Here is a 20,547-nt window from a genome sequence, read left to right on the forward strand (position 1 = left end):
GTATTATACTCCAGAGCTGCACTCACTATTCTGCTGGTGGAGTCACTGTGTACATACATTACATTACTAATCCTGAGTTACATCCTGTATTATACTCCAGAGCTGCACTCACTATTCTGCTGATGCAGTCACTGTGTACATACATTACATTACTGATCCTGTACGGATCCTGAGTTACATCCTGTATTATTCTCCAGAGCAGCACTCACTATTCTGCTTGTGCAGTCACTGTGTACATACATTACATTACTGATCCTGAATTACATCCTGTATTATACTCCAGAGCTGCACTCACTATTCTGCTGGTGCAGTCACTGTGTACATACATTACATTACTGATCCTGAGTTACATCCTGTATTATACTCCAGAGCTGCACTCACTATTCTGCTGGTGCAGTCACTGTGTACATACATTACATTACTGATCCTGAATTACATCCTGTATTATACTCCAGAGCTGCACTCACTATTCTACTGGTGCAGTCACTGTGTACATACATTACATTACTGATCCTGAGTTACATCCTGTATTATACCCCAGAGCTGCGCTCACTATTCTGCTGGTGCAGTCACTGTGTACATACATTACATTACTGATCCTGAGTTACATCCTGTATTATACTCCAGAGCTGCACTCACTATTCTGCTGGTGCAGTCACTGTGTACATACATTACATTACTGATCCTGTACGGATCCTGAGTTACATCCTGTATTATACTCCAAAGCTGCACTCACTATCCGGCTTGTTCTGATAATTGCCGTTTTTCTTGATGCACTGTACAGAAATCTGATGTTGGGAACACTACCTGCCCCCCGCCCTCCCCCCTTCAGCATAATATAAGCTCATCTAAGTAGTCAAACAAATGCATGTCAACAAGAATTTGTCCTGTTTGCAATAACAACCAGCAAAATAGTGAATTCAGCTCTGGAGTATTAAACAGGATGTATCTGAGGATCAGTATGATAAATGATATAATGCATTTTTTTTATAGTTGGTCAACTTTTCAAGTAGCTTATAATGGATGAAGACATTTTCAAAAGTGAGCCTGCTTTAAAGCAACCCTCCAGGCTGAAACTCATTGCCTGGTAGCCATTGTTCTTGTGGGCTGTAACAGAAATCTATCCATACACTGACTTCCTCATGAGAGTAGGATAGGCTGGTGTTTATACACAGCAGCCAAACAGAGGAGGCAGGTCTGCAGGGGAGGGATCAGCAGTCTGGTCCAATAATAAGGCAGGGGTGGAGTTTAGACTACCACTGACTCCAATAATAAGGCAGGGGGTGGAGTTTAGACTACCACTGACTCCAATAATAAGGCAGGGGGGTGGAGTTTAGACTACCACTGACTCCAATAATAAGGCAGGGGGGTGGAGTTTAGACTACCACTGACTCCAATAATAAGGCAGGGGGTGGAGTTTAGACTACCACTGACTCCAATAATAAGGCAGGGGGGTGGAGTTTAGACTACCACTGACTCCAATAATAAGGCAGGGGGTGGAGTTTAGACTACCACTGACTCCAATAATAAGGCAGGGGGGTGGAGTTTAGACTACCACAGACTCCCATTATGTACCGGAGATGAACTGTAATCAAAGCCCCATATCTGTAGCTGGCAGAATTGTGTACCTTTACTTTAGATGGTCAGCTTTGTCAAACTGATAGCTGGTGGGTCTTCAAAATTGACAACCAAGTTTCTAACACAGAAATAGTCTGAAAGCAGTTGTCGGCTTCTCATTTCTCTTCCCAAGATAATTATAAATTGATGCCGCCTTCTCATCCATAATGAGAGGGAAGATTAGAGTACAAAAAGTTATTTGTGTAGAACGATGACGCTATCTTTGGTCTTTATATCGACTGTGGCTGAAATCGCTCTTTAATTGGCATGTACAGTAGAAGACAGATTGTATCAGCCACCGATCTATGACCTGCAAGAGAGTAATGGGTCATGTTATGGCCTCAGCTCTTTCTTCACACGTTCTCGGTAAATCATACACTTGGCACATTGTCTCGCATTTCCTCAAGCCCTATATTTGCAGGAAGGAGAAAATCAGCTTCGGACTTGCTCTGGAAAACAGCTGCACCGAGCGTGATGTTGAGAGTTTTCCTCATTTTGGCTTTGTGAGTCCCGATAGCTGCACAGCCCCATATGTGATTCACAGGGAGAAAGGTGTTACTGGCTTCCTGTGGTGAAGAACTGCGGCTTTTTTTTTTTTTTCATTTTCTTTGCTCTCAGCTCTTTTTATATAATATTTTAATTATATTTTATCCTGGAAGAACTAAAAATTAGAGTAGGTGAAACCAAATTTGGAGTGATGCTGGCCCTTTATTCCACTTTTGGACTATAAGTAGGACCTTCACCAATGACTACTCCAAAGCACAGGCCTTAAATATTATGATCAGTACAATATAGTGACGCTGGTCACTCCACCGAAATAACGTACCCGAATGAACGCCTGCCAGATGTTGACGAACCCTATTGTCCGAGATGCCCAGCACTGTTTTATTCTGTATTCCAAAAATGACCTGAATTACGGTCACAAGAAGTGAAAAGCTCCCGTGTCATATTTTTTGCGTTTGTGACACGACCTCCTTACTATAGATGTTGATTCATCGTCTACAAATAACAAGTCTCCATTTCCCGATCTGTCACTTAATTACTATTTTTATGCGCTCAACGTAAAAAAAAAAAGCTCTGTTGTCATGGAAACAGTAAATAAAAATTAGAAAATTGGGCTTAATGAGTTTCATTAAAGGGTTCGTACACTTTTCTCTCACTTTAACACTAGAAATCACACCCTCCTGCAACTTCAAACATCTAAAGGGTAACTAAACTTTATCAAAAAGTTTTCATTTAAACTTGGCCCGGATGAAGGATATATTTTGTTTAGTTGTGGGCTTTGCAGTAGCCCTGTGGGTGATCACTGGCATTTCCGGAGAGTTGGCCGGCCTTGTAACCACAGTACCGTCTCATTTATCGCTCTTGTTTTTACTGAATTTGGTAGGCAAAACCACAGACATCTGTAAGCTCCGGGCTTATTTTAGCCCTCATTTGGTTGATCTTACAACTCGCTGCACTGGACTGTTTCCAGTCATGACTGGCTGTGTACATATATATATATATTGGTATATTTTCTATTGATTTTCCTATGTTGCTATTCCCCTTTGCAAAACCTTTTATTGGCAGCCTTGTGGGTTCTATTATGAGAGTGACAAAAAGACAAGACTAATGTATTACCCCCTTTTCTTGTTTTGTTCTTGTGTCAGCCCAAAAAAAATATCAAAATTAGGTAAAAAAAAACTTTTTTATGGTTGCTGTTTCAATTTTCCAAAATGCCTATGAGAGCTAAAAACTGGACAATGGAGAGATTGGGCAAAAATGATCAACATTGGCCTCAGTCTCTTGGGAGGTACTGGTTCTCCTTATGGAGATCCAACTGGTGTGGAGATGCTGTCTGGGAAAAATATGCAAATTAGCTCTACTCTAGAGGAAAACTGCCTGTTTAGTGCCACCTACAGGTAGCTACCATGCCTCACCCGTTAAAAATCCTTGAAACCAGTAGTGAACTCCGAAATAGTTGATGGGTGTCTCATGTTTCTTCCTTTTGGAAAAGAGCTAATTTCAATAGGCCACAATAGGAGCCAATCAGGGTCAATTCCATATGAGAGCGGCTTTCTGATTGGTCGGTATGTCAAACTATGGAGACATTCGATACATGGGGCCCTTTGTGTCGTTGCAGAGATATACAGGTGTGTGATATACTATGCCTTGTTTTATATCAGATGGTGATTTTTTTTGTACAATTCCCCACATGATATGTAAAAGATATGATTATTTTCAATAGGATAAGAGCTGATTTGTGCTTTTTTGCATCTTTTGCCGCCTCTGACGCTGTCCTGATGCTCTGAGACTTGACCCTTGTTTTATGGTGCTTATGATGGACCTGTCACCTTTATCTAGCAGAAGAAAGCAACATTTCCTATATCAGTGCCTCGCGCCTCCCATTGCGATGCTAGGTTGTATGGCTTTCACTGGATATAGGCGATGGGGTGATTTTTATGGTATTTTTAATGCAACTAGACAGAATGATATACGTTTTTTTTCCTTCTGTTTAAAAGTTTGTACTATGTGTCAAACTTTCTCTTCTTCCGCTGGGGAAGATATCTGCACTGATATTTTTGGGCTCTTGGTCTTTCCCTGGCCAGCCGCCGATAGCAGAAATGTTACAGATTAAAAGCTGTGATTCTAAATAAACAATATGAAGATTTTACAGAAAACTTTCTTGTCTGTGATTATTCTATTTTTTCCTCTTTGGGACTTAACGGGGGCCTTCCTTTTTTTTCATCATCTCACTAGCCCTAAAATGGGAAATTAAGCAACGTTACAATGGTTGTTCCTTAAAAAAGTTCTACTGTTTTGTTTTTACAGCTGTACTGTTTTGTTTCCTCCTCAAAAGCTACAAAATGTGTCTCCATGGTAACAGACTACAAACAATCACTTTGTAGTCTGACCCTGCAATCAGATTTCCTTGGGATTCAGCAGTTGGACCTTACAATATTAAGTTTTTCACTTTTTCTGTGGATAGTTGATAAATATTGTTCTGGTAGGTCACTTGATACAACCATTAGGGCATTTTTTTTAGTTTTCATACTGGTATAAATCTACTCTGGCCTCAGGCACAGCACCCACTGCCCGGCGAAATATTTCTGGTTTAGCTAATGAAGACGAGTGAGGAACTATTAATAGGCCCAGTAAAAAGGAATGAACAGGCAGGTTTTCGGTCCACTGATGGAGCGCTCTCAAGGTTATCTGCTCTATTAAATTACGGTTATGGCTCTTCTGATGAAGCCGGAATAGAAACATTGTCCATTCAGCCCTATGTAAGTATGAAGATAAACTGCGGGGAATTACTGGTGAGCGGAGCAATTTGAGAGAGAGAAAGAGGAATTCCTTCCTAATGAAGTGATGTTATTCCTGTGGTGTTTAATGGCCACCAATAGTCAGATATTATCTATCTATACATCTATCTATATCCTATCTATGTACTGTATCTCATATCTATCTATTATCGATATCTCTTTCTATTTATCTATCTATTATCCATCTGTCTATCTATCCCATATCTATCTATCTATTATCTATCTATCTATTATCTATCATCTATCTATTATCTATCTATCATCTATCTATCTATTATCTATCTATCTATTATCTATCTATTATCTATAATCTATCTATTATCTATCTATTATCTATCTATCTATTATCTATCTATTATCTATCTATTATCTATCATCTATCTATCATCTATCTATCTATTATCTATCAATCTATCTATCTATCTCCATTAGGGATATTTAACCACTTACACCAGTACAGATATTGGCAGTGCCCTTTAACCACTTACACCAGCAGGCATATTAGCAGTGCCCTTTAACCACTTATACCAGCAGAGATATTGGCAGTGCCCTTTAACCACTTATACCAGCAGAGATATTGGCAGTGCCCTTTAACCACTTACACCAGCAGGCATATTGGCAGTGCCCTTTAACCACTTATACCAGCAGGGATATTGGCAGTGCCCTTTAACCACTTACACCAGCAGGCATATTGGCAGTGCCCTTTAACCACTTACACCAGCAGGCATATTAGCAGGGCCCTTTAACCACTTACACCAGCAGGCATATTAGCAGTGCCCTTTAACCACTTATACCAGCAGAGATATTGGCAGTGCCCTTTAACCACTTACACCAGCAGGCATATTGGCAGTGCCCTTTAACCACTTACACCAGCAGGCATATTAGCAGGGCCCTTTAACCACTTATACCAGCAGGCATATTAGCAGTGCCCTTTAACCACTTATACCAGCAGAGATATTGGCAGTGCCCTTTAACCACTTATACCAGCAGAGATATTGGCAGTGCCCTTTAACCACTTACACCAGCAGGCATATTGGCAGTGCCCTTTAACCACTTATACCAGCAGGGATATTGGCAGTGCCCTTTAACCACTTATACCAGCAGAGATATTGGCAGTGCCCTTTAACCACTTATACCAGCAGAGATATTGGCAGTGCCCTTTAACCACTTATACCAGCAGGGATATTGGCAGTGCCCTTTAACCACTTACACCAGCAGGCATATTGGCAGTGCCCTTTAACCACTTACACCAGCAGGCATATTAGCAGGGCCCTTTAACCACTTACACCAGCAGGGATGTTGGCAGTGCCCTTTAACCACTTACACCAGCAGGCATATTGGCAGTGCCCTTTAACCACTTATACCAGCAGAGATATTGGCAGTGCCCTTTAACCACTTATACCAGCAGAGATATTGGCAGTGCCCTTTAACCACTTATACCAGCAGGGATATTGGCAGTGCCCTTTAACCACTTACACCAGCAGGCATATTGGCAGTGCCCTTTAACCACTTACACCAGCAGGCATATTAGCAGGGCCCTTTAACCACTTACACCAGCAGGGATGTTGGCAGTGCCCTTTAACCACTTACACCAGCAGGCATATTGGCAGTGCCCTTTAACCACTTATACCAGCAGAGATATTGGCAGTGCCCTTTAACCACTTACACCAGCAGGCATATTAGCAGTGCCCTTTAACCACTTATACCAGCAGAGATATTGGCAGTGCCCTTTAACCACTTACACCAGCAGGCATATTGGCAGTGCCATTTAACCACTTATACCAGCAGGGATATTGGCAGTGCCCTTTAACCACTTATACCAGCAGAGATATTGGCAGTGCCCTTTAACCACTTACACCAGCAGGGATATTGGCAGTGCCCTTTAACCACTTACACCAGCAGGCATATTGGCAGTGCCCTTTAACCACTTACACCAGCAGGCATATTGGCAGTGCCATTTAACCACTTATACCAGCAGGGATATTGGCAGTGCCCTTTAACCACTTATACCAGCAGGCATATTGGCAGTGCCCTTTAACCACTTATACCAGCAGGGATATTGGCAGTGCCCTTTAACCACTTACACCAGCAGGCATATTGGCAGTGCCCTTTAACCACTTACACCAGCAGGCATATTAGCAGGGCCCTTTAACCACTTACACCAGCAGGGATGTTGGCAGTGCCCTTTAACCACTTACACCAGCAGGCATATTGGCAGTGCCCTTTAACCACTTATACCAGCAGAGATATTGGCAGTGCCCTTTAACCACTTACACCAGCAGGCATATTAGCAGTGCCCTTTAACCACTTACACCAGCAGGCATATTAGCAGGGCCCTTTAACCACTTACACCAGCAGGGATGTTGGCAGTGCCCTTTAACCACTTACACCAGCAGGCATATTAGCAGGGCCCTTTAACCACTTATACCAGCAGGGATGTTGGCAGTGCCCTTTAACCACTTACACCAGCAGGCATATTAGCAGGGCCCTTTAACCACTTATACCAGCAGAGATATTGGCAGTGCCCTTTAACCACTTACACCAGCAGGCATATTGGCAGTGCCCTTTAACCACTTACACCAGCAGGCATATTAGCAGGGCCCTTTAACCACTTACACCAGCAGGGATGTTGGCAGTGCCCTTTAACCACTTACACCAGCAGGCATATTGGCAGTGCCCTTTAACCACTTATACCAGCAGAGATATTGGCAGTGCCCTTTAACCACTTATACCAGCAGGCATATTGGCAGTGCCATTTAACCACTTATACCAGCAGGGATATTGGCAGTGCCCTTTAACCACTTATACCAGCAGAGATATTGGCAGTGCCCTTTAACCACTTACACCAGCAGGCATATTAGCAGGGCCCTTTAACCACTTATACCAGCAGGCATATTAGCAGTGCCCTTTAACCACTTATACCAGCAGAGATATTGGCAGTGCCCTTTAACCACTTATACCAGCAGAGATATTGGCAGTGCCCTTTAACCACTTACACCAGCAGGCATATTGGCAGTGCCCTTTAACCACTTATACCAGCAGGGATATTGGCAGTGCCCTTTAACCACTTATACCAGCAGAGATATTGGCAGTGCCCTTTAACCACTTACACCAGCAGGGATATTGGCAGTGCCCTTTAACCACTTACACCAGCAGGGATATTGGCAGTGCCCTTTAACCACTTACACCAGCAGGGATATTGGCAGTGCCCTTTCACTCTCTCAGCCCAGCAGTGATAACGAGCTTTTAGGCACTTTATGTTGCTAGTTTAACAAGGGGGTGTTGTTTAGCTTAATTTTTTTCTAAAGCACATATCTACACACTTTTGTCTGGCTGTACATCACCTATTGGTTGGCTTACTTAAAAACAATTTTTTTGTGGCAAAGTTTTGACACACATTGATGCACTTAAGTCACTCCCTTTCCCACAATGCCACATCCACTTGGCAGGCGAGCCTAAAAAGGTGTCTAAAACGTATTGCACGTGTGTCTCAAATGTGGTGCAAAGCAGAGTCTGAAATATGGTGCACTTATCTTACTAAATCACCCCCCAATGTGAAAAATTTGACTCTCCGCTTTGGTATTGGAGAACACTGCACACTGAATATATGGTTAAGACCAGAACGGTTCCCTTTAGGGGTTAGGGTGTCTTTTGAAATATTATAGTGCCCTTATATTTTTATCCACATGCTACAGACCATTGTTTACATCAGACAGCAGTCTGGAGCTGTATAGTTGGCGCTGTCTGGGGTCTCTGAATCCCCCTCCTACAGCCACGGTCTGGGGAGTAATTGTTTTGCTTTTTTTTTAAGCAGATAGTACATGGTTATGACATGAGCCAGACATGGCTTCTGCTATAAGCAGAGCATTAATACATGTAGACAGATTTCCCAGGCTGTGCTCATTCATCCCGCCACCCTGCTCTGCCTCCCCATGTAGCCTTCCTTCCCCAGCTCCGCCAATCCCAGGCCGCCGCTTGCTTCTCTCCATATAAGGCCAGGACACAGCGAGGGAGTCCTGGCCTCCACATTGTGAGCTGATGTCAGGGATTGCATTAGGCCTCATTACCAGGCTGCAGTCACCAGGCTTCCCTGTGCCACCGCTCAGTGCCACCTACACCCTGCAGGACCACAGGGAACGCTTAACCCTGTCACAACCAGGACGCGGAGCCTTCTAATGAAGCACGCTATATATTCGATTCTAAATACATTTTATTTATTTTTTATCATAAAGTACACCAGCCTCATCAGGTTTAATCTTTTATAGATTTTTGTATTGTAAAAATCTGGCGACCACATAACACGAGTAGGATGGATATTTAACGGTGATTTCAGTCTAATGCTTTAACGGTCGAGACCTGCATGACAAGTTGTAATCCTCAGGAAATCGGAATTTCCTCTTTTTTTGTGCCAGTGTGAATGGCCTGCCAGCTGCCCGTGACGGTGCCGCGGGTCGTGCCCTGCTAAGTGTAACATTCCTGGCTGCCGACTTACACAAAGCTTTATTTAGGTTTTTCACTCCTCTGCCGCTGCGGAAAAAAAAAGTCAGGAAGCCCTTAATTATAGCACTTCATCCCGTGTCACGCCTACGCCCTGCCGAGCGATGGGATCCAGAACTGAACCTCAAAAGAGGATCTGGGCGTAGAGATCCAGCCTGGATGTTATAGGTCCATTGTTCCCGACACTACAAAAGCCCCATGTGTGTTTTCAAGGGGAATTACTAGGATTACCTTGCCTTAAAGAGAAGCTCACCAAAGGGCAAGGCCAGAAGACACTTTTATTAGGCCAGGTGTTATAACGTATGTACCCAAAAGTGCGGGTCCTGTTGAGTTTTAACCCTTTTCACTACTTTCAGTGTATTACACTATGCCAGGGCAGTGCATGAGTTAACTAAAAAAATATATATACTTTATATATTTTCACAAAATTTCCTTGGCTTCACTAAGGGCTCTTTTAGGACAGCAGTAAGTGTATGTGCACTCAGAACTTTTTGAAGATTTTTTTGCTAGCGAGTCCACTCCAAAAATATCTGAAAAATCGCTTAAAATAGGTTTGAAAGATTTTTCCTGTTCAAATTTATTATAAAGAGTTTTCTTCCCCGTTCAGGTCTCGAAAAAACGATTGGTGAGAAAAAAGGTAAGTGCATTTCACTAGGTACTGTCCAATCAGCAAGCTGCAAAAAAAAAAAAAAAAGCTATTGTAAAATTCTTCAAAAATTCTTTCAAAAACTAGAGAAAGCTGCGTTTCTTGAAGCATTATTTCATATAAAAATGCATCATTTTTACTGCCTCAAAAACCTTCTTATGCTTTATACACACTGATTTTTTTTTTCTGGAAATGGAAAAATCTGAGATAAGTTCTTCAAGAAATGCTGCTTTTATATTCTTTGATGTTGGGAGTCATTTTTCTCATCTTGTAGCGTTTTCCTTTTCCACAGTTTTTTTCAGCCTTTTCACTTGACACTGTCAATATTGGAGCAGTTTCCGTGAAGGCCAAGATGCTTCTTTTTTTTTCTTTCCATGACGAGGTTTTCAAAACCTCGCAGGAAAAAAAAAAAAACTTTAAGAAAACCTGAATTGACCATTGATATGAATATGAAAAGTGTTCAAAGATTATTTGAAGTGGATTTTGCAGCAGATCTGTTTCAATATCCTCCTTGAAAACTTTCAACCTAGCGTACAATAACATGAGGGGAATATACTGCACATTTTTCATTCATATTTTTCTGAAGATCCACCGCATGTTACAGTAGCAGGAAAGTAACCAAATGTCATATGGGTATTCCCTAACAACAGGCGCAATGTACACATAGCGCACGGGTTTACCAGTCCCTGATTACATGACTGGAAAACACGATCGAAGTCGGAACAATCTTGGAGATCAAAACGTTAAAGGGTCGAAATGTATGGTTTCTTAAATCCTGGTCGCTTTTGGGCGGCATGAGACAGGAATTACATAGGTCTGCGAATAAAAAGCTGTGTGATTATTTTCATATAATTTCCACGTATTTTGGTGTTTTGATAACGAAAAAAATATTGAAAAAAATCCTAAACGTCAGGACTTCTACAAACCTATAGGTTTTTCTGCAAACTCTGGTGTGAATCATCGGCAGGCAGCTTTTTTTCTTTCCCCATTAACATCAATAGGAACTGCGTGATTGGCTGGTGGCAGTCAGTTTTTTATGCTTTCCAGAAACTTGCATTGGAATTTCATTCATCAACCGTGTTTCCCCAAATTAGCGTTATGGCTTTGCGGAAGTGTATAAATTCGCCTGACCGTTTCTGTTTCATTTGTGCTGTATATACTGTACAGTGTTGAATCAACAGCTGAATATTACAGACTTTGTGAAAAAAGTATACTTCGCATGCTTCGGACTAAAACTTGGAGATCAAGATAAAGATTGGGCGCCTCATAAAGTGTGCAAACGGTGTGTTGAGGACCTCCGAAATTGGTTCAAGGGTAAGAAAAAAGCTTTCCGTTATGGGATTCCTATGGTATGGCGAGAGCAAAAGAACCATAGTGACGACTGTTACTTTTGTTCATGCAATGTGAAAGGGTATAATTCCAAATGGAAGCATTCCACTTCATACCCCAATCTTCACTCAGCAATTCGTATATACCAGTACCCAAGGTCCCTGCTACCTTGGAAGAGATACCTAGCTCCGATGAAGGTGGAGTCATACCTGGACCAAATGACGAATCAAGTTCTGACTTTGAAGATGATACAAGACCAAATTTTTTTTCCCAGAAGAAGATGAAGGATTTAGTAAGAAACTTCAATCTTCCCAAAGATGCCGCTGAGTTACTCGGATCAAGGCTCAAAAGCAAGAATTTACTGTTACCAGGAGTGTCTTTTTCATGGTTCAGACATCGTGAAAAGGAGTTCGTTCCTTACTTTGCCCAGGAAGACAAGTTGGTTTATTGCATCAATGTTGAAGGTTTGATGGGTCAATTGAAAATCCAATATGATTCAGCGCAATGGCATCTTTTTATAGATTCTTCAAAAAGAAGTCTCAAAGCAGTTTTAATCCACAATCGTGTTTTTTACGCTTCCCTCCCTGTAGGTCCTTCCGTACACTTGAAGGAAATCTACGAGAACTTGGAATTGATTCTTTGTAAACTTAAATATGAAGACCATGGTTGGCAAGTGTGTGGGGATTTGAAGGTCTTGTGCATGCTGCTCGGGCAACAAGCTGGGTATACCAAATACCCTTGTTTTCTGTGTCTGTGGGACAGTCGAGACCGACAAAATCACTGGACCAAGAAGAGTTGGCAGCCGAGGGTGCTCACAGTTGTTGAAAAAAATGTCCTCTGAAAAACTTTGGTACCTCCCTATAAAGTTCTTCTACCACCTCTCCACATAAAATTGGGCTTGATGAAGCAATTCGTAAAATCACTTCCAAGAGATGGGGAATGTTTCAAATACTTGGTCACCAAGTTTCCAAGCTTCTCGGAGGCAAAATTGAAGGAAGGTGTGTTCGCCGGACAAGACATTAGAAGGCAATACCAGTTTGTCAATACCATGACGGATCCTCAAAAAAAAGGGTGGATTGCATTTAAAGAGGGCGTAGAGAAATTTTTAGGCAATAAAAAAGATCCTGACTACAAAAAGATCGTTGGACAAATGCTGAAAACATTTCAAGCTTTAGGTTGCCTGATGAGTTTGAAAGTGCATTTCCTCCATTCCCACCTTGACTACTTTCCTGAAAATTTGGGAGCTGTGAGTGAAGGGCAAGGTGAACGATTCCACCAGGACATTAAAGGGAATCTGTCACCCCTTGGGAGTTATCAGACCTCTAATATGGGTATACAGGTTATAAAAATGTAAATCTATACATACCTGTATGTCCCATATTAGCGGTCTGATTGCAGAGAAATGTCTTTTTATAAAATCCTTTTTCATATGCTTCGTGCCCGGGGGATGTCAAGAAATGCTCAGGATGCTGAGAGGAAGTGGGGATCAAACCTTCTTGTTGCGCACGCCGGAGGTCACTGGAGTGGAAGTCACAGTGACTCCCCGGTGCCTGCGCAATAGACCACTGCAGGGTAAATGGAGCCGGAATTAAAAAAAAAAAGCGCGCCTCACAGTAGAGGCGCTTTGCGCATACGCAGGATGTGAACACTAAGAGTGCACGTCACAGGGTATGTATAGATTTACATTTCTATAACCTGTATGCCCATATTAGAGGTCTGATAACTCCCAGGCGGTGACAGATTCCAATCGAAAAAAATCGATTTTAGTGAGTGTCAATGAGCTCATTTCAGTTCAAAAATGATTTTCATGAAAAATTTATTTTATAAGTCTATTTTCATTTATTTCGCGGCATTGCCTTATTTAACATAGTTACCTAAATTGTCAGGAAACGTGATGTCCTATGACAAAAACGGAGGTCCTTTTTGGATTCAGTGCACCAAAAGACATAAAGATTACGTGGAATAACCAAAAACAGCTGTTGAAATTTTATTTTTCATTCATACTTTTCTGAAGTAGCAGGTTAAGTATCAGGAAAGTAACTAAATGTCCCTCACACACAGATTCTTGAGTACATTTTCTGCAACTATTTTGTCATATGGGTATTCCCTAACAACAGGCGCAATGTACACATAGCGCACGGGTTTACCAGTCTCTGATTACCTGACTGGAAAACATGATCAGAAGTCGGAGCAATCTTGGAGATCAAAACGTTAGAGGGTCGAAATGTATGGTTTCTTAAATCCTGGTCGCTTTTGAGCGGCATGAGACAGGGATTATTCTTTCTCACCCTCAAAACATGACACGGGCGAATAAGGTATCTTAACAACCGCGTAAAAAAAGTGGATTGGAGAAAATACATTGTAACCTATTTTCCTTATGATTCATCCATGGAGCTCAAAGCTATGTTCACATGGGGCGGATAGGTGGCAGAAAAATCCATGGAAAATTTGCAGCTACTCAACAATAATCTTCGACTGACTTGAGATCTTGGATCTTGATGTAGGTTTGACATTGGATATCTCTCTTTGTAATGGTAAGGGTTACACACAACACCATTCTGCAGCAGAATAGACTTTGAAAATCCACAGAAAGCCCTAAAAACTGTGCAGATTTGTTCCGCTTTGTGCAAATGCAGTTTTAGAAGCTCCATAGACCTGTTGAGGATTGTCGGAAAATCTGCAGTAAGTCTCATATGTGAATAAATCAAGCCGGTCAGACACATTGTAGAAAGCTCCACTGATGATCTTATGTGTAGGGTGGAAGCATCTTCACACCACAAACCAAAGACAGATCTCAGGGATAAGAGTCAGGAAAAATAGCTGCCGGCAGAACAAGCGAGGCTAGATTCATAGGAACCAGATCTGCAACCATTGGGCACCACATTGGTCATAGTTTGGATGTATCAGATGCAAAATACAATGTATGTGATCATCCTATTCCTGGTGTCTGAGGTACACAGTTGACAGTGTTAGATGTGTTAGACTGAGCCACCCATCAATCAATATGACTTCAGCAGTAACGCCCCGTCTACAGAGCAGATTGGAAGAAAAAGAGCTGCTCTGTCGACATGAGTGCAATAATAATAATAATTTTTATTTATATAGCGCCAACATATTCCGCAGCACTTTACAATTAAGTAGGGACATGCACAGACAATAAAAACAATACAATGTATTTCAACACTTACAGGAAGATTGAGGGTCCTGCTCGCAAGCTTACAATCTATATAGAAATAGGGGGACACAATAGGTAGAACATAGTCATCAGCCAGTATCTGACTAAGAGCAGTTACCGTGTGCTATTTGGTGCATGGAGGATGTGGAGACAGATGAATAGGCAGGAGCAGATTAAGATTAACATTTAGGAGGGGACAGGGGAGAGTTAGGTTGGTGAGTTGAGGTGATACGCTTGTCTAAACAGATGTGTTTTTAAAGCACGTTTGAAGACATGGGGGCCAGATATTAGTCGGATCGTTTAGGGCAGTGCACTCCAGAAAACTGGAGCGACAAGAGAGAAGTCTTGGAGCCGGAGGTGTGAGGTTTGGATTAAAGAGGATGTCTGTCTTAGATCAGTTGCAGAAAGAAGGGCATGGGAGGAGTGATAGACCGAAATGAGGGATGGAATATAGGGCGGTGCAGAACTGTGGAGAGCTTTGTGGGTGAGAGAGATGAGTTTCTATTGTATTCTGTGGCGTATGGGTAACCAGTGCAATGACTGGCACAGGGTAGAGGCGTCGGTGAAGCGGCCTGATAAAAATACGACCCTGGCTGCTGCATTCAGAATGGATTGGAGAGAAAAGAGTTTGTTTAGAGCAGGGGTCTCAAACTCAGCTGGGCATATGGGCCGCACACAGAAAAACATTTAATTTGGGGGGCCGCATTATTTGCATGACAAAGTGACAGTTTTAGTGATACCATTTTATTTTCTATACACCTTTTGAACTGGTCCTCATCTTGCAGACATGGTCTCCCCTCCAGGTCCCCCATATTGCAGACATGGTCTCCCATCCAGGTCCCCCATATTGCAGACATGGTCTCCCATCCAGGTCCCCCGTATTGCAGACATGGTCTCCCATCCAGGTCCCCCATATTGCAGACATGGTCCCCCATATTGCAGACACGATCCCCCTTCCAGGTCCCCCATATTGCAAACATGGTCTTCATATTGCAGACATGGTCCCCCATCCAGGTCCCCCATATTGCAGACATGGTCCCCCATCCTGGTCCTTATGTTGCAGACATGTCCCCCATCCAGGTCCCCCCCATACTGCGCACAGGGCCACCCCCGCCAAACTGCGCACAGGGCCACCCCCCCATACTGCGCTCAGGGTCCCCCCCCCCCATACTGCGCTCAGGGTCCCCGTCCCCCCCCATACTGCGCTCAGGGTACCCGTTCCCCTCCCCCATACTGCGCTCAGGGTCCCCCCCTCCATCCTGCGCTCAGGGTCCCCGCCCCCCCCATCCTGCGCTCAGGGTCCCCGTCCCCCCCCCATACTGCGCTCAGGGTACCCCTTCCCCCCCCCATACTGCGCTCAGGGTCCCCCCCTCCATACTGCGCTCAGGGTCCCCGCCCCCCCCATACTGCGCTCAGGGTCCCCATCCCCCCATACAGCGCTCAGGGTCCTCGTCCCCCCATACAGCGCTCAGGGTCCTTGTCCCCCCATACAGCACTCAGGGTCCCCGTCCTCCCCATACAGCGCTCAGGGTCCCCGTCCCCCCCATACAGCACTCAGGGTCCCCGTCCCCCCATACAGCGCTCAGGGTCCCCATCCCCCCATACTGCGCACAGTGCCACCCCCCCATACTGAGCACAGGTCCCCTGTGCTGTATTTCACATGACAGAGAAAAAAAAAAAAAGATTCTCACCTGTCCTCCGTTCCCTCGGCGTCCTTTTTGCACCTGTGGCCCGCAGGCACAGACCCCGTAACTAGCGCGGCTCTCTCCAGCAGCCGCCGACATCAGCGCTGCAATACCAGTGTCAGCCGCCTGCCTATCAGAGGCCAGCAGCTGACCGCTGCGCATGGCAGTGACGTCATATGCCGCTGCGCTGGGACGCAGAGGTCAGAGGCTGTGCGCAGAGGCTGGGCAGAGAGCCGGTCTCTGCGCGGCAATACACTGCATTACAGCGCTGATGTCGGCGGCTGCTGGAGAGAGACACGATAGTTACGGGGTCTGTGCCTGCGGGCCGCAAGGAGCAGTCGGAGGGGCGGCACGCGGCCCGCGGGTCGCGTGTTTGAGAGCCCTACCATAGAGAATGAATAAAGTTCTATTCCGAAAGGACATTTCAGAGCCAGAGCCTATTCTAATAAATAGGAGGCAGAGGTGCAGTTCCCTGCCGTGGCCACTATCAGAAGACGGAGCTGTTCTACAATTGGGCACTTCTGGCCTGCGGCATCCGGGGTCAGCTGATTGGCGGGGGTGCTGGGTGTTGGACCCCGACCAATCACACATTGATGACTTATCCTAAGGATAGGTCATCAATAATTAAGTAGTGGACAATCTCTTTAATTCCACTGTCAACTCTAACAGAGGCATATTAGGTCATAGCGCATCTGTTTGGGCACCCATGGCCCCCTAACAAGTGATCGTAGGGGGGTGCCAATGGATTGCCATAGCAGCCGGGAGTCTACGGAAAGCCCTCGTCGCCATCATGTTGGTAGGTACTCCTGTGTAGCCCAACTACAGGCCGGACACAATGATTTGGGCTGTAAACCGCAGCACTGACGTAAAAAGCGATCAAACAATCTCATGGTCAACTCTCCTATTGGGGAGGGAAAAAAAAGAAAATTCAGTAGACTGTAAAGTGGAAAAAAAAATATTTAAGAAAAAAAATATTTAAAAAAAAAAAAAAAAATTCAAATGATTTAAAAATAAAGAAATGAATAACATCATTAAAAGTTTGATCTATCGAAATAGAAAATGAATTAACACTGAAAAGGAAAAAAATATCTAAAGGCGAAAATTCCTCCTGTTTTTCGGTCGTGGAGCCTCCTTGGTTTTTTTTTTATTCCTCCCCACCCCCCATTTTTCAGTATGTTATATGCTAAAGTGGAGGGCATCTTACAAAACCTGAAAAAACAATCTACAGCGATGGACAAATAAGAAGTTACGGCTCTTGGAAGAAGAGGAGGAAAAAACGGAAGAGCAAAAATGAACATTGGCTCCGATGGGAAGAGGTCGTTCACTTTTCATAGCTTTTTTTTTTACTTAAATACATGTAGATGGGGCTAAAAAATATTTTTGCAATTGGGTTTTATTAAAATTGTTGCACCGTTTGCCTTCTATAGACCCTGTGTTACATTATCTATTGCTGGCTGCTCAATGAGTCAACTGAGGTTCTATCAGTGAGCTCCTTGGTAACTCTTTTATGTCTACTTCTGAGCTCCTCTCTGCTGATTTATGACTACAGTTGAATGTGCGTTGAAACAAAGCCTGTAAAATCCAAGAGGTGCAAAGTTTTTAATAAAACCCAAAAGCAAAAATGATTTTTGGCCCCAAGTATATGCATATAAAAAAATAAATAAAAAATTTAGTAAATTGTCCCTAAAGGTGGAATCCCCCCAGATCAATAATATCATCTCACGGTGGGTACGCCCATGATATGGGGGCCAGTATTCTGCATGGAGCATTATATGGGGTCCATTATTCTGCATGGAGGACTATGTGGTGTCCATAATACTGTAAGGAGGGCTATGTGATGCCCATGATACTGTATGGAGGACTATGTGGTGCCCATAATACTGTATGAAGGACTATGCGGTGCCCATAATACTGTATGGAGGACTATGTGGTGCCCATAATACTGTATGAAGGACTATGTGGTGCCCATAATACTGTATGGAGGACTATGTGGTGCCCATAATACTGTATGAAGGACTATGTGGTGCCCATAATACTGTATGAAGGACTATGTGGTGCCCATAATACTGTATGAAGGACTATGTGGTGCCCATAATACTGTAGTGAGGACTATGCGGTGCCCATAATACTGTATGGAGGACTATATGGTGCCCATAATACTGTATGGAGGACTATGTGGTGCCCATAATACTGTATGGAGGACTATGTGGTGCCCATAATACTGTATGGAGGACTATGCGGTGCCCATAATACTGTATGGAGGACTATGTGGTGCCCATAATACTGTATGGGGGACTATGTGGTGCCCATAATACTGTATGGAGGACTTTGCGGTCCCCATAATACTGTATGGAGGACTATGTGGTGCCCATAATACTGTATGGAGGACTATGTGGTGCTCATAATACTGTATGAAGGACTATGCGGTGCCCATAATACTGTAGAGGACTATGTGGTGCCCATAATACTGTATGGAGGACTATGTGGTGCCCATAATACTGTATGAAGGACTATGTGGTGCCCATAATACTGTATGAAGGACTATATGGTGCCCATAATACTGTATGAAGGACTATGTGGTGCCCATAATACTGTATGGAGGACTATGCGGTGCCCATAATACTGTATGGAGGACTATGTGGTGCCCATAATACTGTATGGAGGACTATGTGGTGCCCATAATACTGTATGGAGGACTTTACGGTTCTGGAGGACTATGTGGGGCCCATAACACTGTATGGAGAGCTATGTGGTGCCCATAACACTGTATGGAGGACTAGTTGGTGCCCATAATACTGTATGGAGGACTATGTGGTGCCCATAATACTGTATGGAGGACTTTGCGGTTCCCATAATACTGTATGGAGGACTATGTGGTGCCCATAATACTGTATGGAGGACTATGTGGTGCCCATAATACTGTATGGAGGACTATGTGAGGCCCATAACACTGTATGGGGGAGTATGTGGTGCCCATAATACTGTATGGAGAACTATGTGGTGCCCATAATACTGTATGGAGGACTATGTGGTGCCCATAATACTGTATGGAGGACTATGTGGTGCCCATAATACTGTATGGAGGACTATGTGGTGCCCATAATACTGTATCGAGGACTTTGCGGTTCCCATAATACTGTATGGAGGACTATGTGGTGCCCATAATACTGTATGGAGGGGTATGTGGGGCCCATAATACTGTATGGAGGACTATGTGGTGCCCATAATACTGTATGGAGGGGTATGTAGTGACCATAATACTGTATGGAGGACTATGTGGTGCCCATAATACTGTATGGAAGGGTATGTGGGGCCCATAATACTGTATGGAGGACTATGTGGTGCCCATAATACTGTATGGAGGACTATGTGGTGCCCATAATACTGTATGGAGGACTATGTGTTGCCCATAATACTGTATGGAGGACTATACTGTCCGGTCTGCACTGTGCGCTGCAAGGATTTGTCAGTTTCTGACCTATGAACGAGCTCCTAGGAACGCTCAGCTCCTGATAGTCGTGCAGGCTGCCGATCACACGAAGAAGGGGCAAAACTCTCGTTCGTTGGGAGAAATGTTTTTTAACCTCGCTTAAAAATCATCTTTCTAATAGTCCATGTCACCCAGTCAACATCACTAACCAAATGGTGGAGAGATATACCAGAACTCACTACACCAACCAGACTTACAGAGATTGGTTATAGCCAGATGTTTCTTCGTTTAGCGCGATATATAGAAATGCTTCCCAATCTCTGTCATCAGGCCTACTGTATATTACCCCCATTAGAAGACATAGGATGGGGATTTTCCCTACATCAGATTGTTGCCAGTGCAATGCCCCGAGGCTGACCTGTACCTGTCACGCAAGGTGTGGGAAAGACTTAGTGCAGCACAAAGGGAAGAGGGAAAGGGAGCCCAGACTCTAGAGGGGAATGGATACCTCCTAGGCTGATCTAATATCACCCTGTCTCCACTAACGTCCCTATATTGGTTCTTCACCAATCGCCGCATGCGAACCTCGCCCTGTCTTTCGCTGGCATTTGGCTCTGGCTAGGGAAGGGAGGGGGATGAGTGCTAGTTGATCCCCACTGACAACTAAAGACAACAAGGGGGAACAAACAAGGGAAGATAGCTTAGCTTTAGTCAACTTCAAAGAGATGAACACCCATCCTCATAATTCCAGAGAGGAAGTAGTAATGTCCTTGCTCCATGCCTTCACAAGGGGTAATGTGAGTATCGCCGGCACCTCCCTTTAGCAGACAGCAGGTATTTATACACCCAGGCCAGGGTGTTAATTA

This window comes from Phyllobates terribilis, unplaced genomic scaffold, assembly GCF_046119375.1.
Source record: "Phyllobates terribilis strain yellow unplaced genomic scaffold, ASM4611937v1 Scaffold_7__3_contigs__length_470593459, whole genome shotgun sequence".
Lineage (NCBI taxonomy): Eukaryota > Metazoa > Chordata > Amphibia > Anura > Dendrobatidae > Phyllobates > Phyllobates terribilis.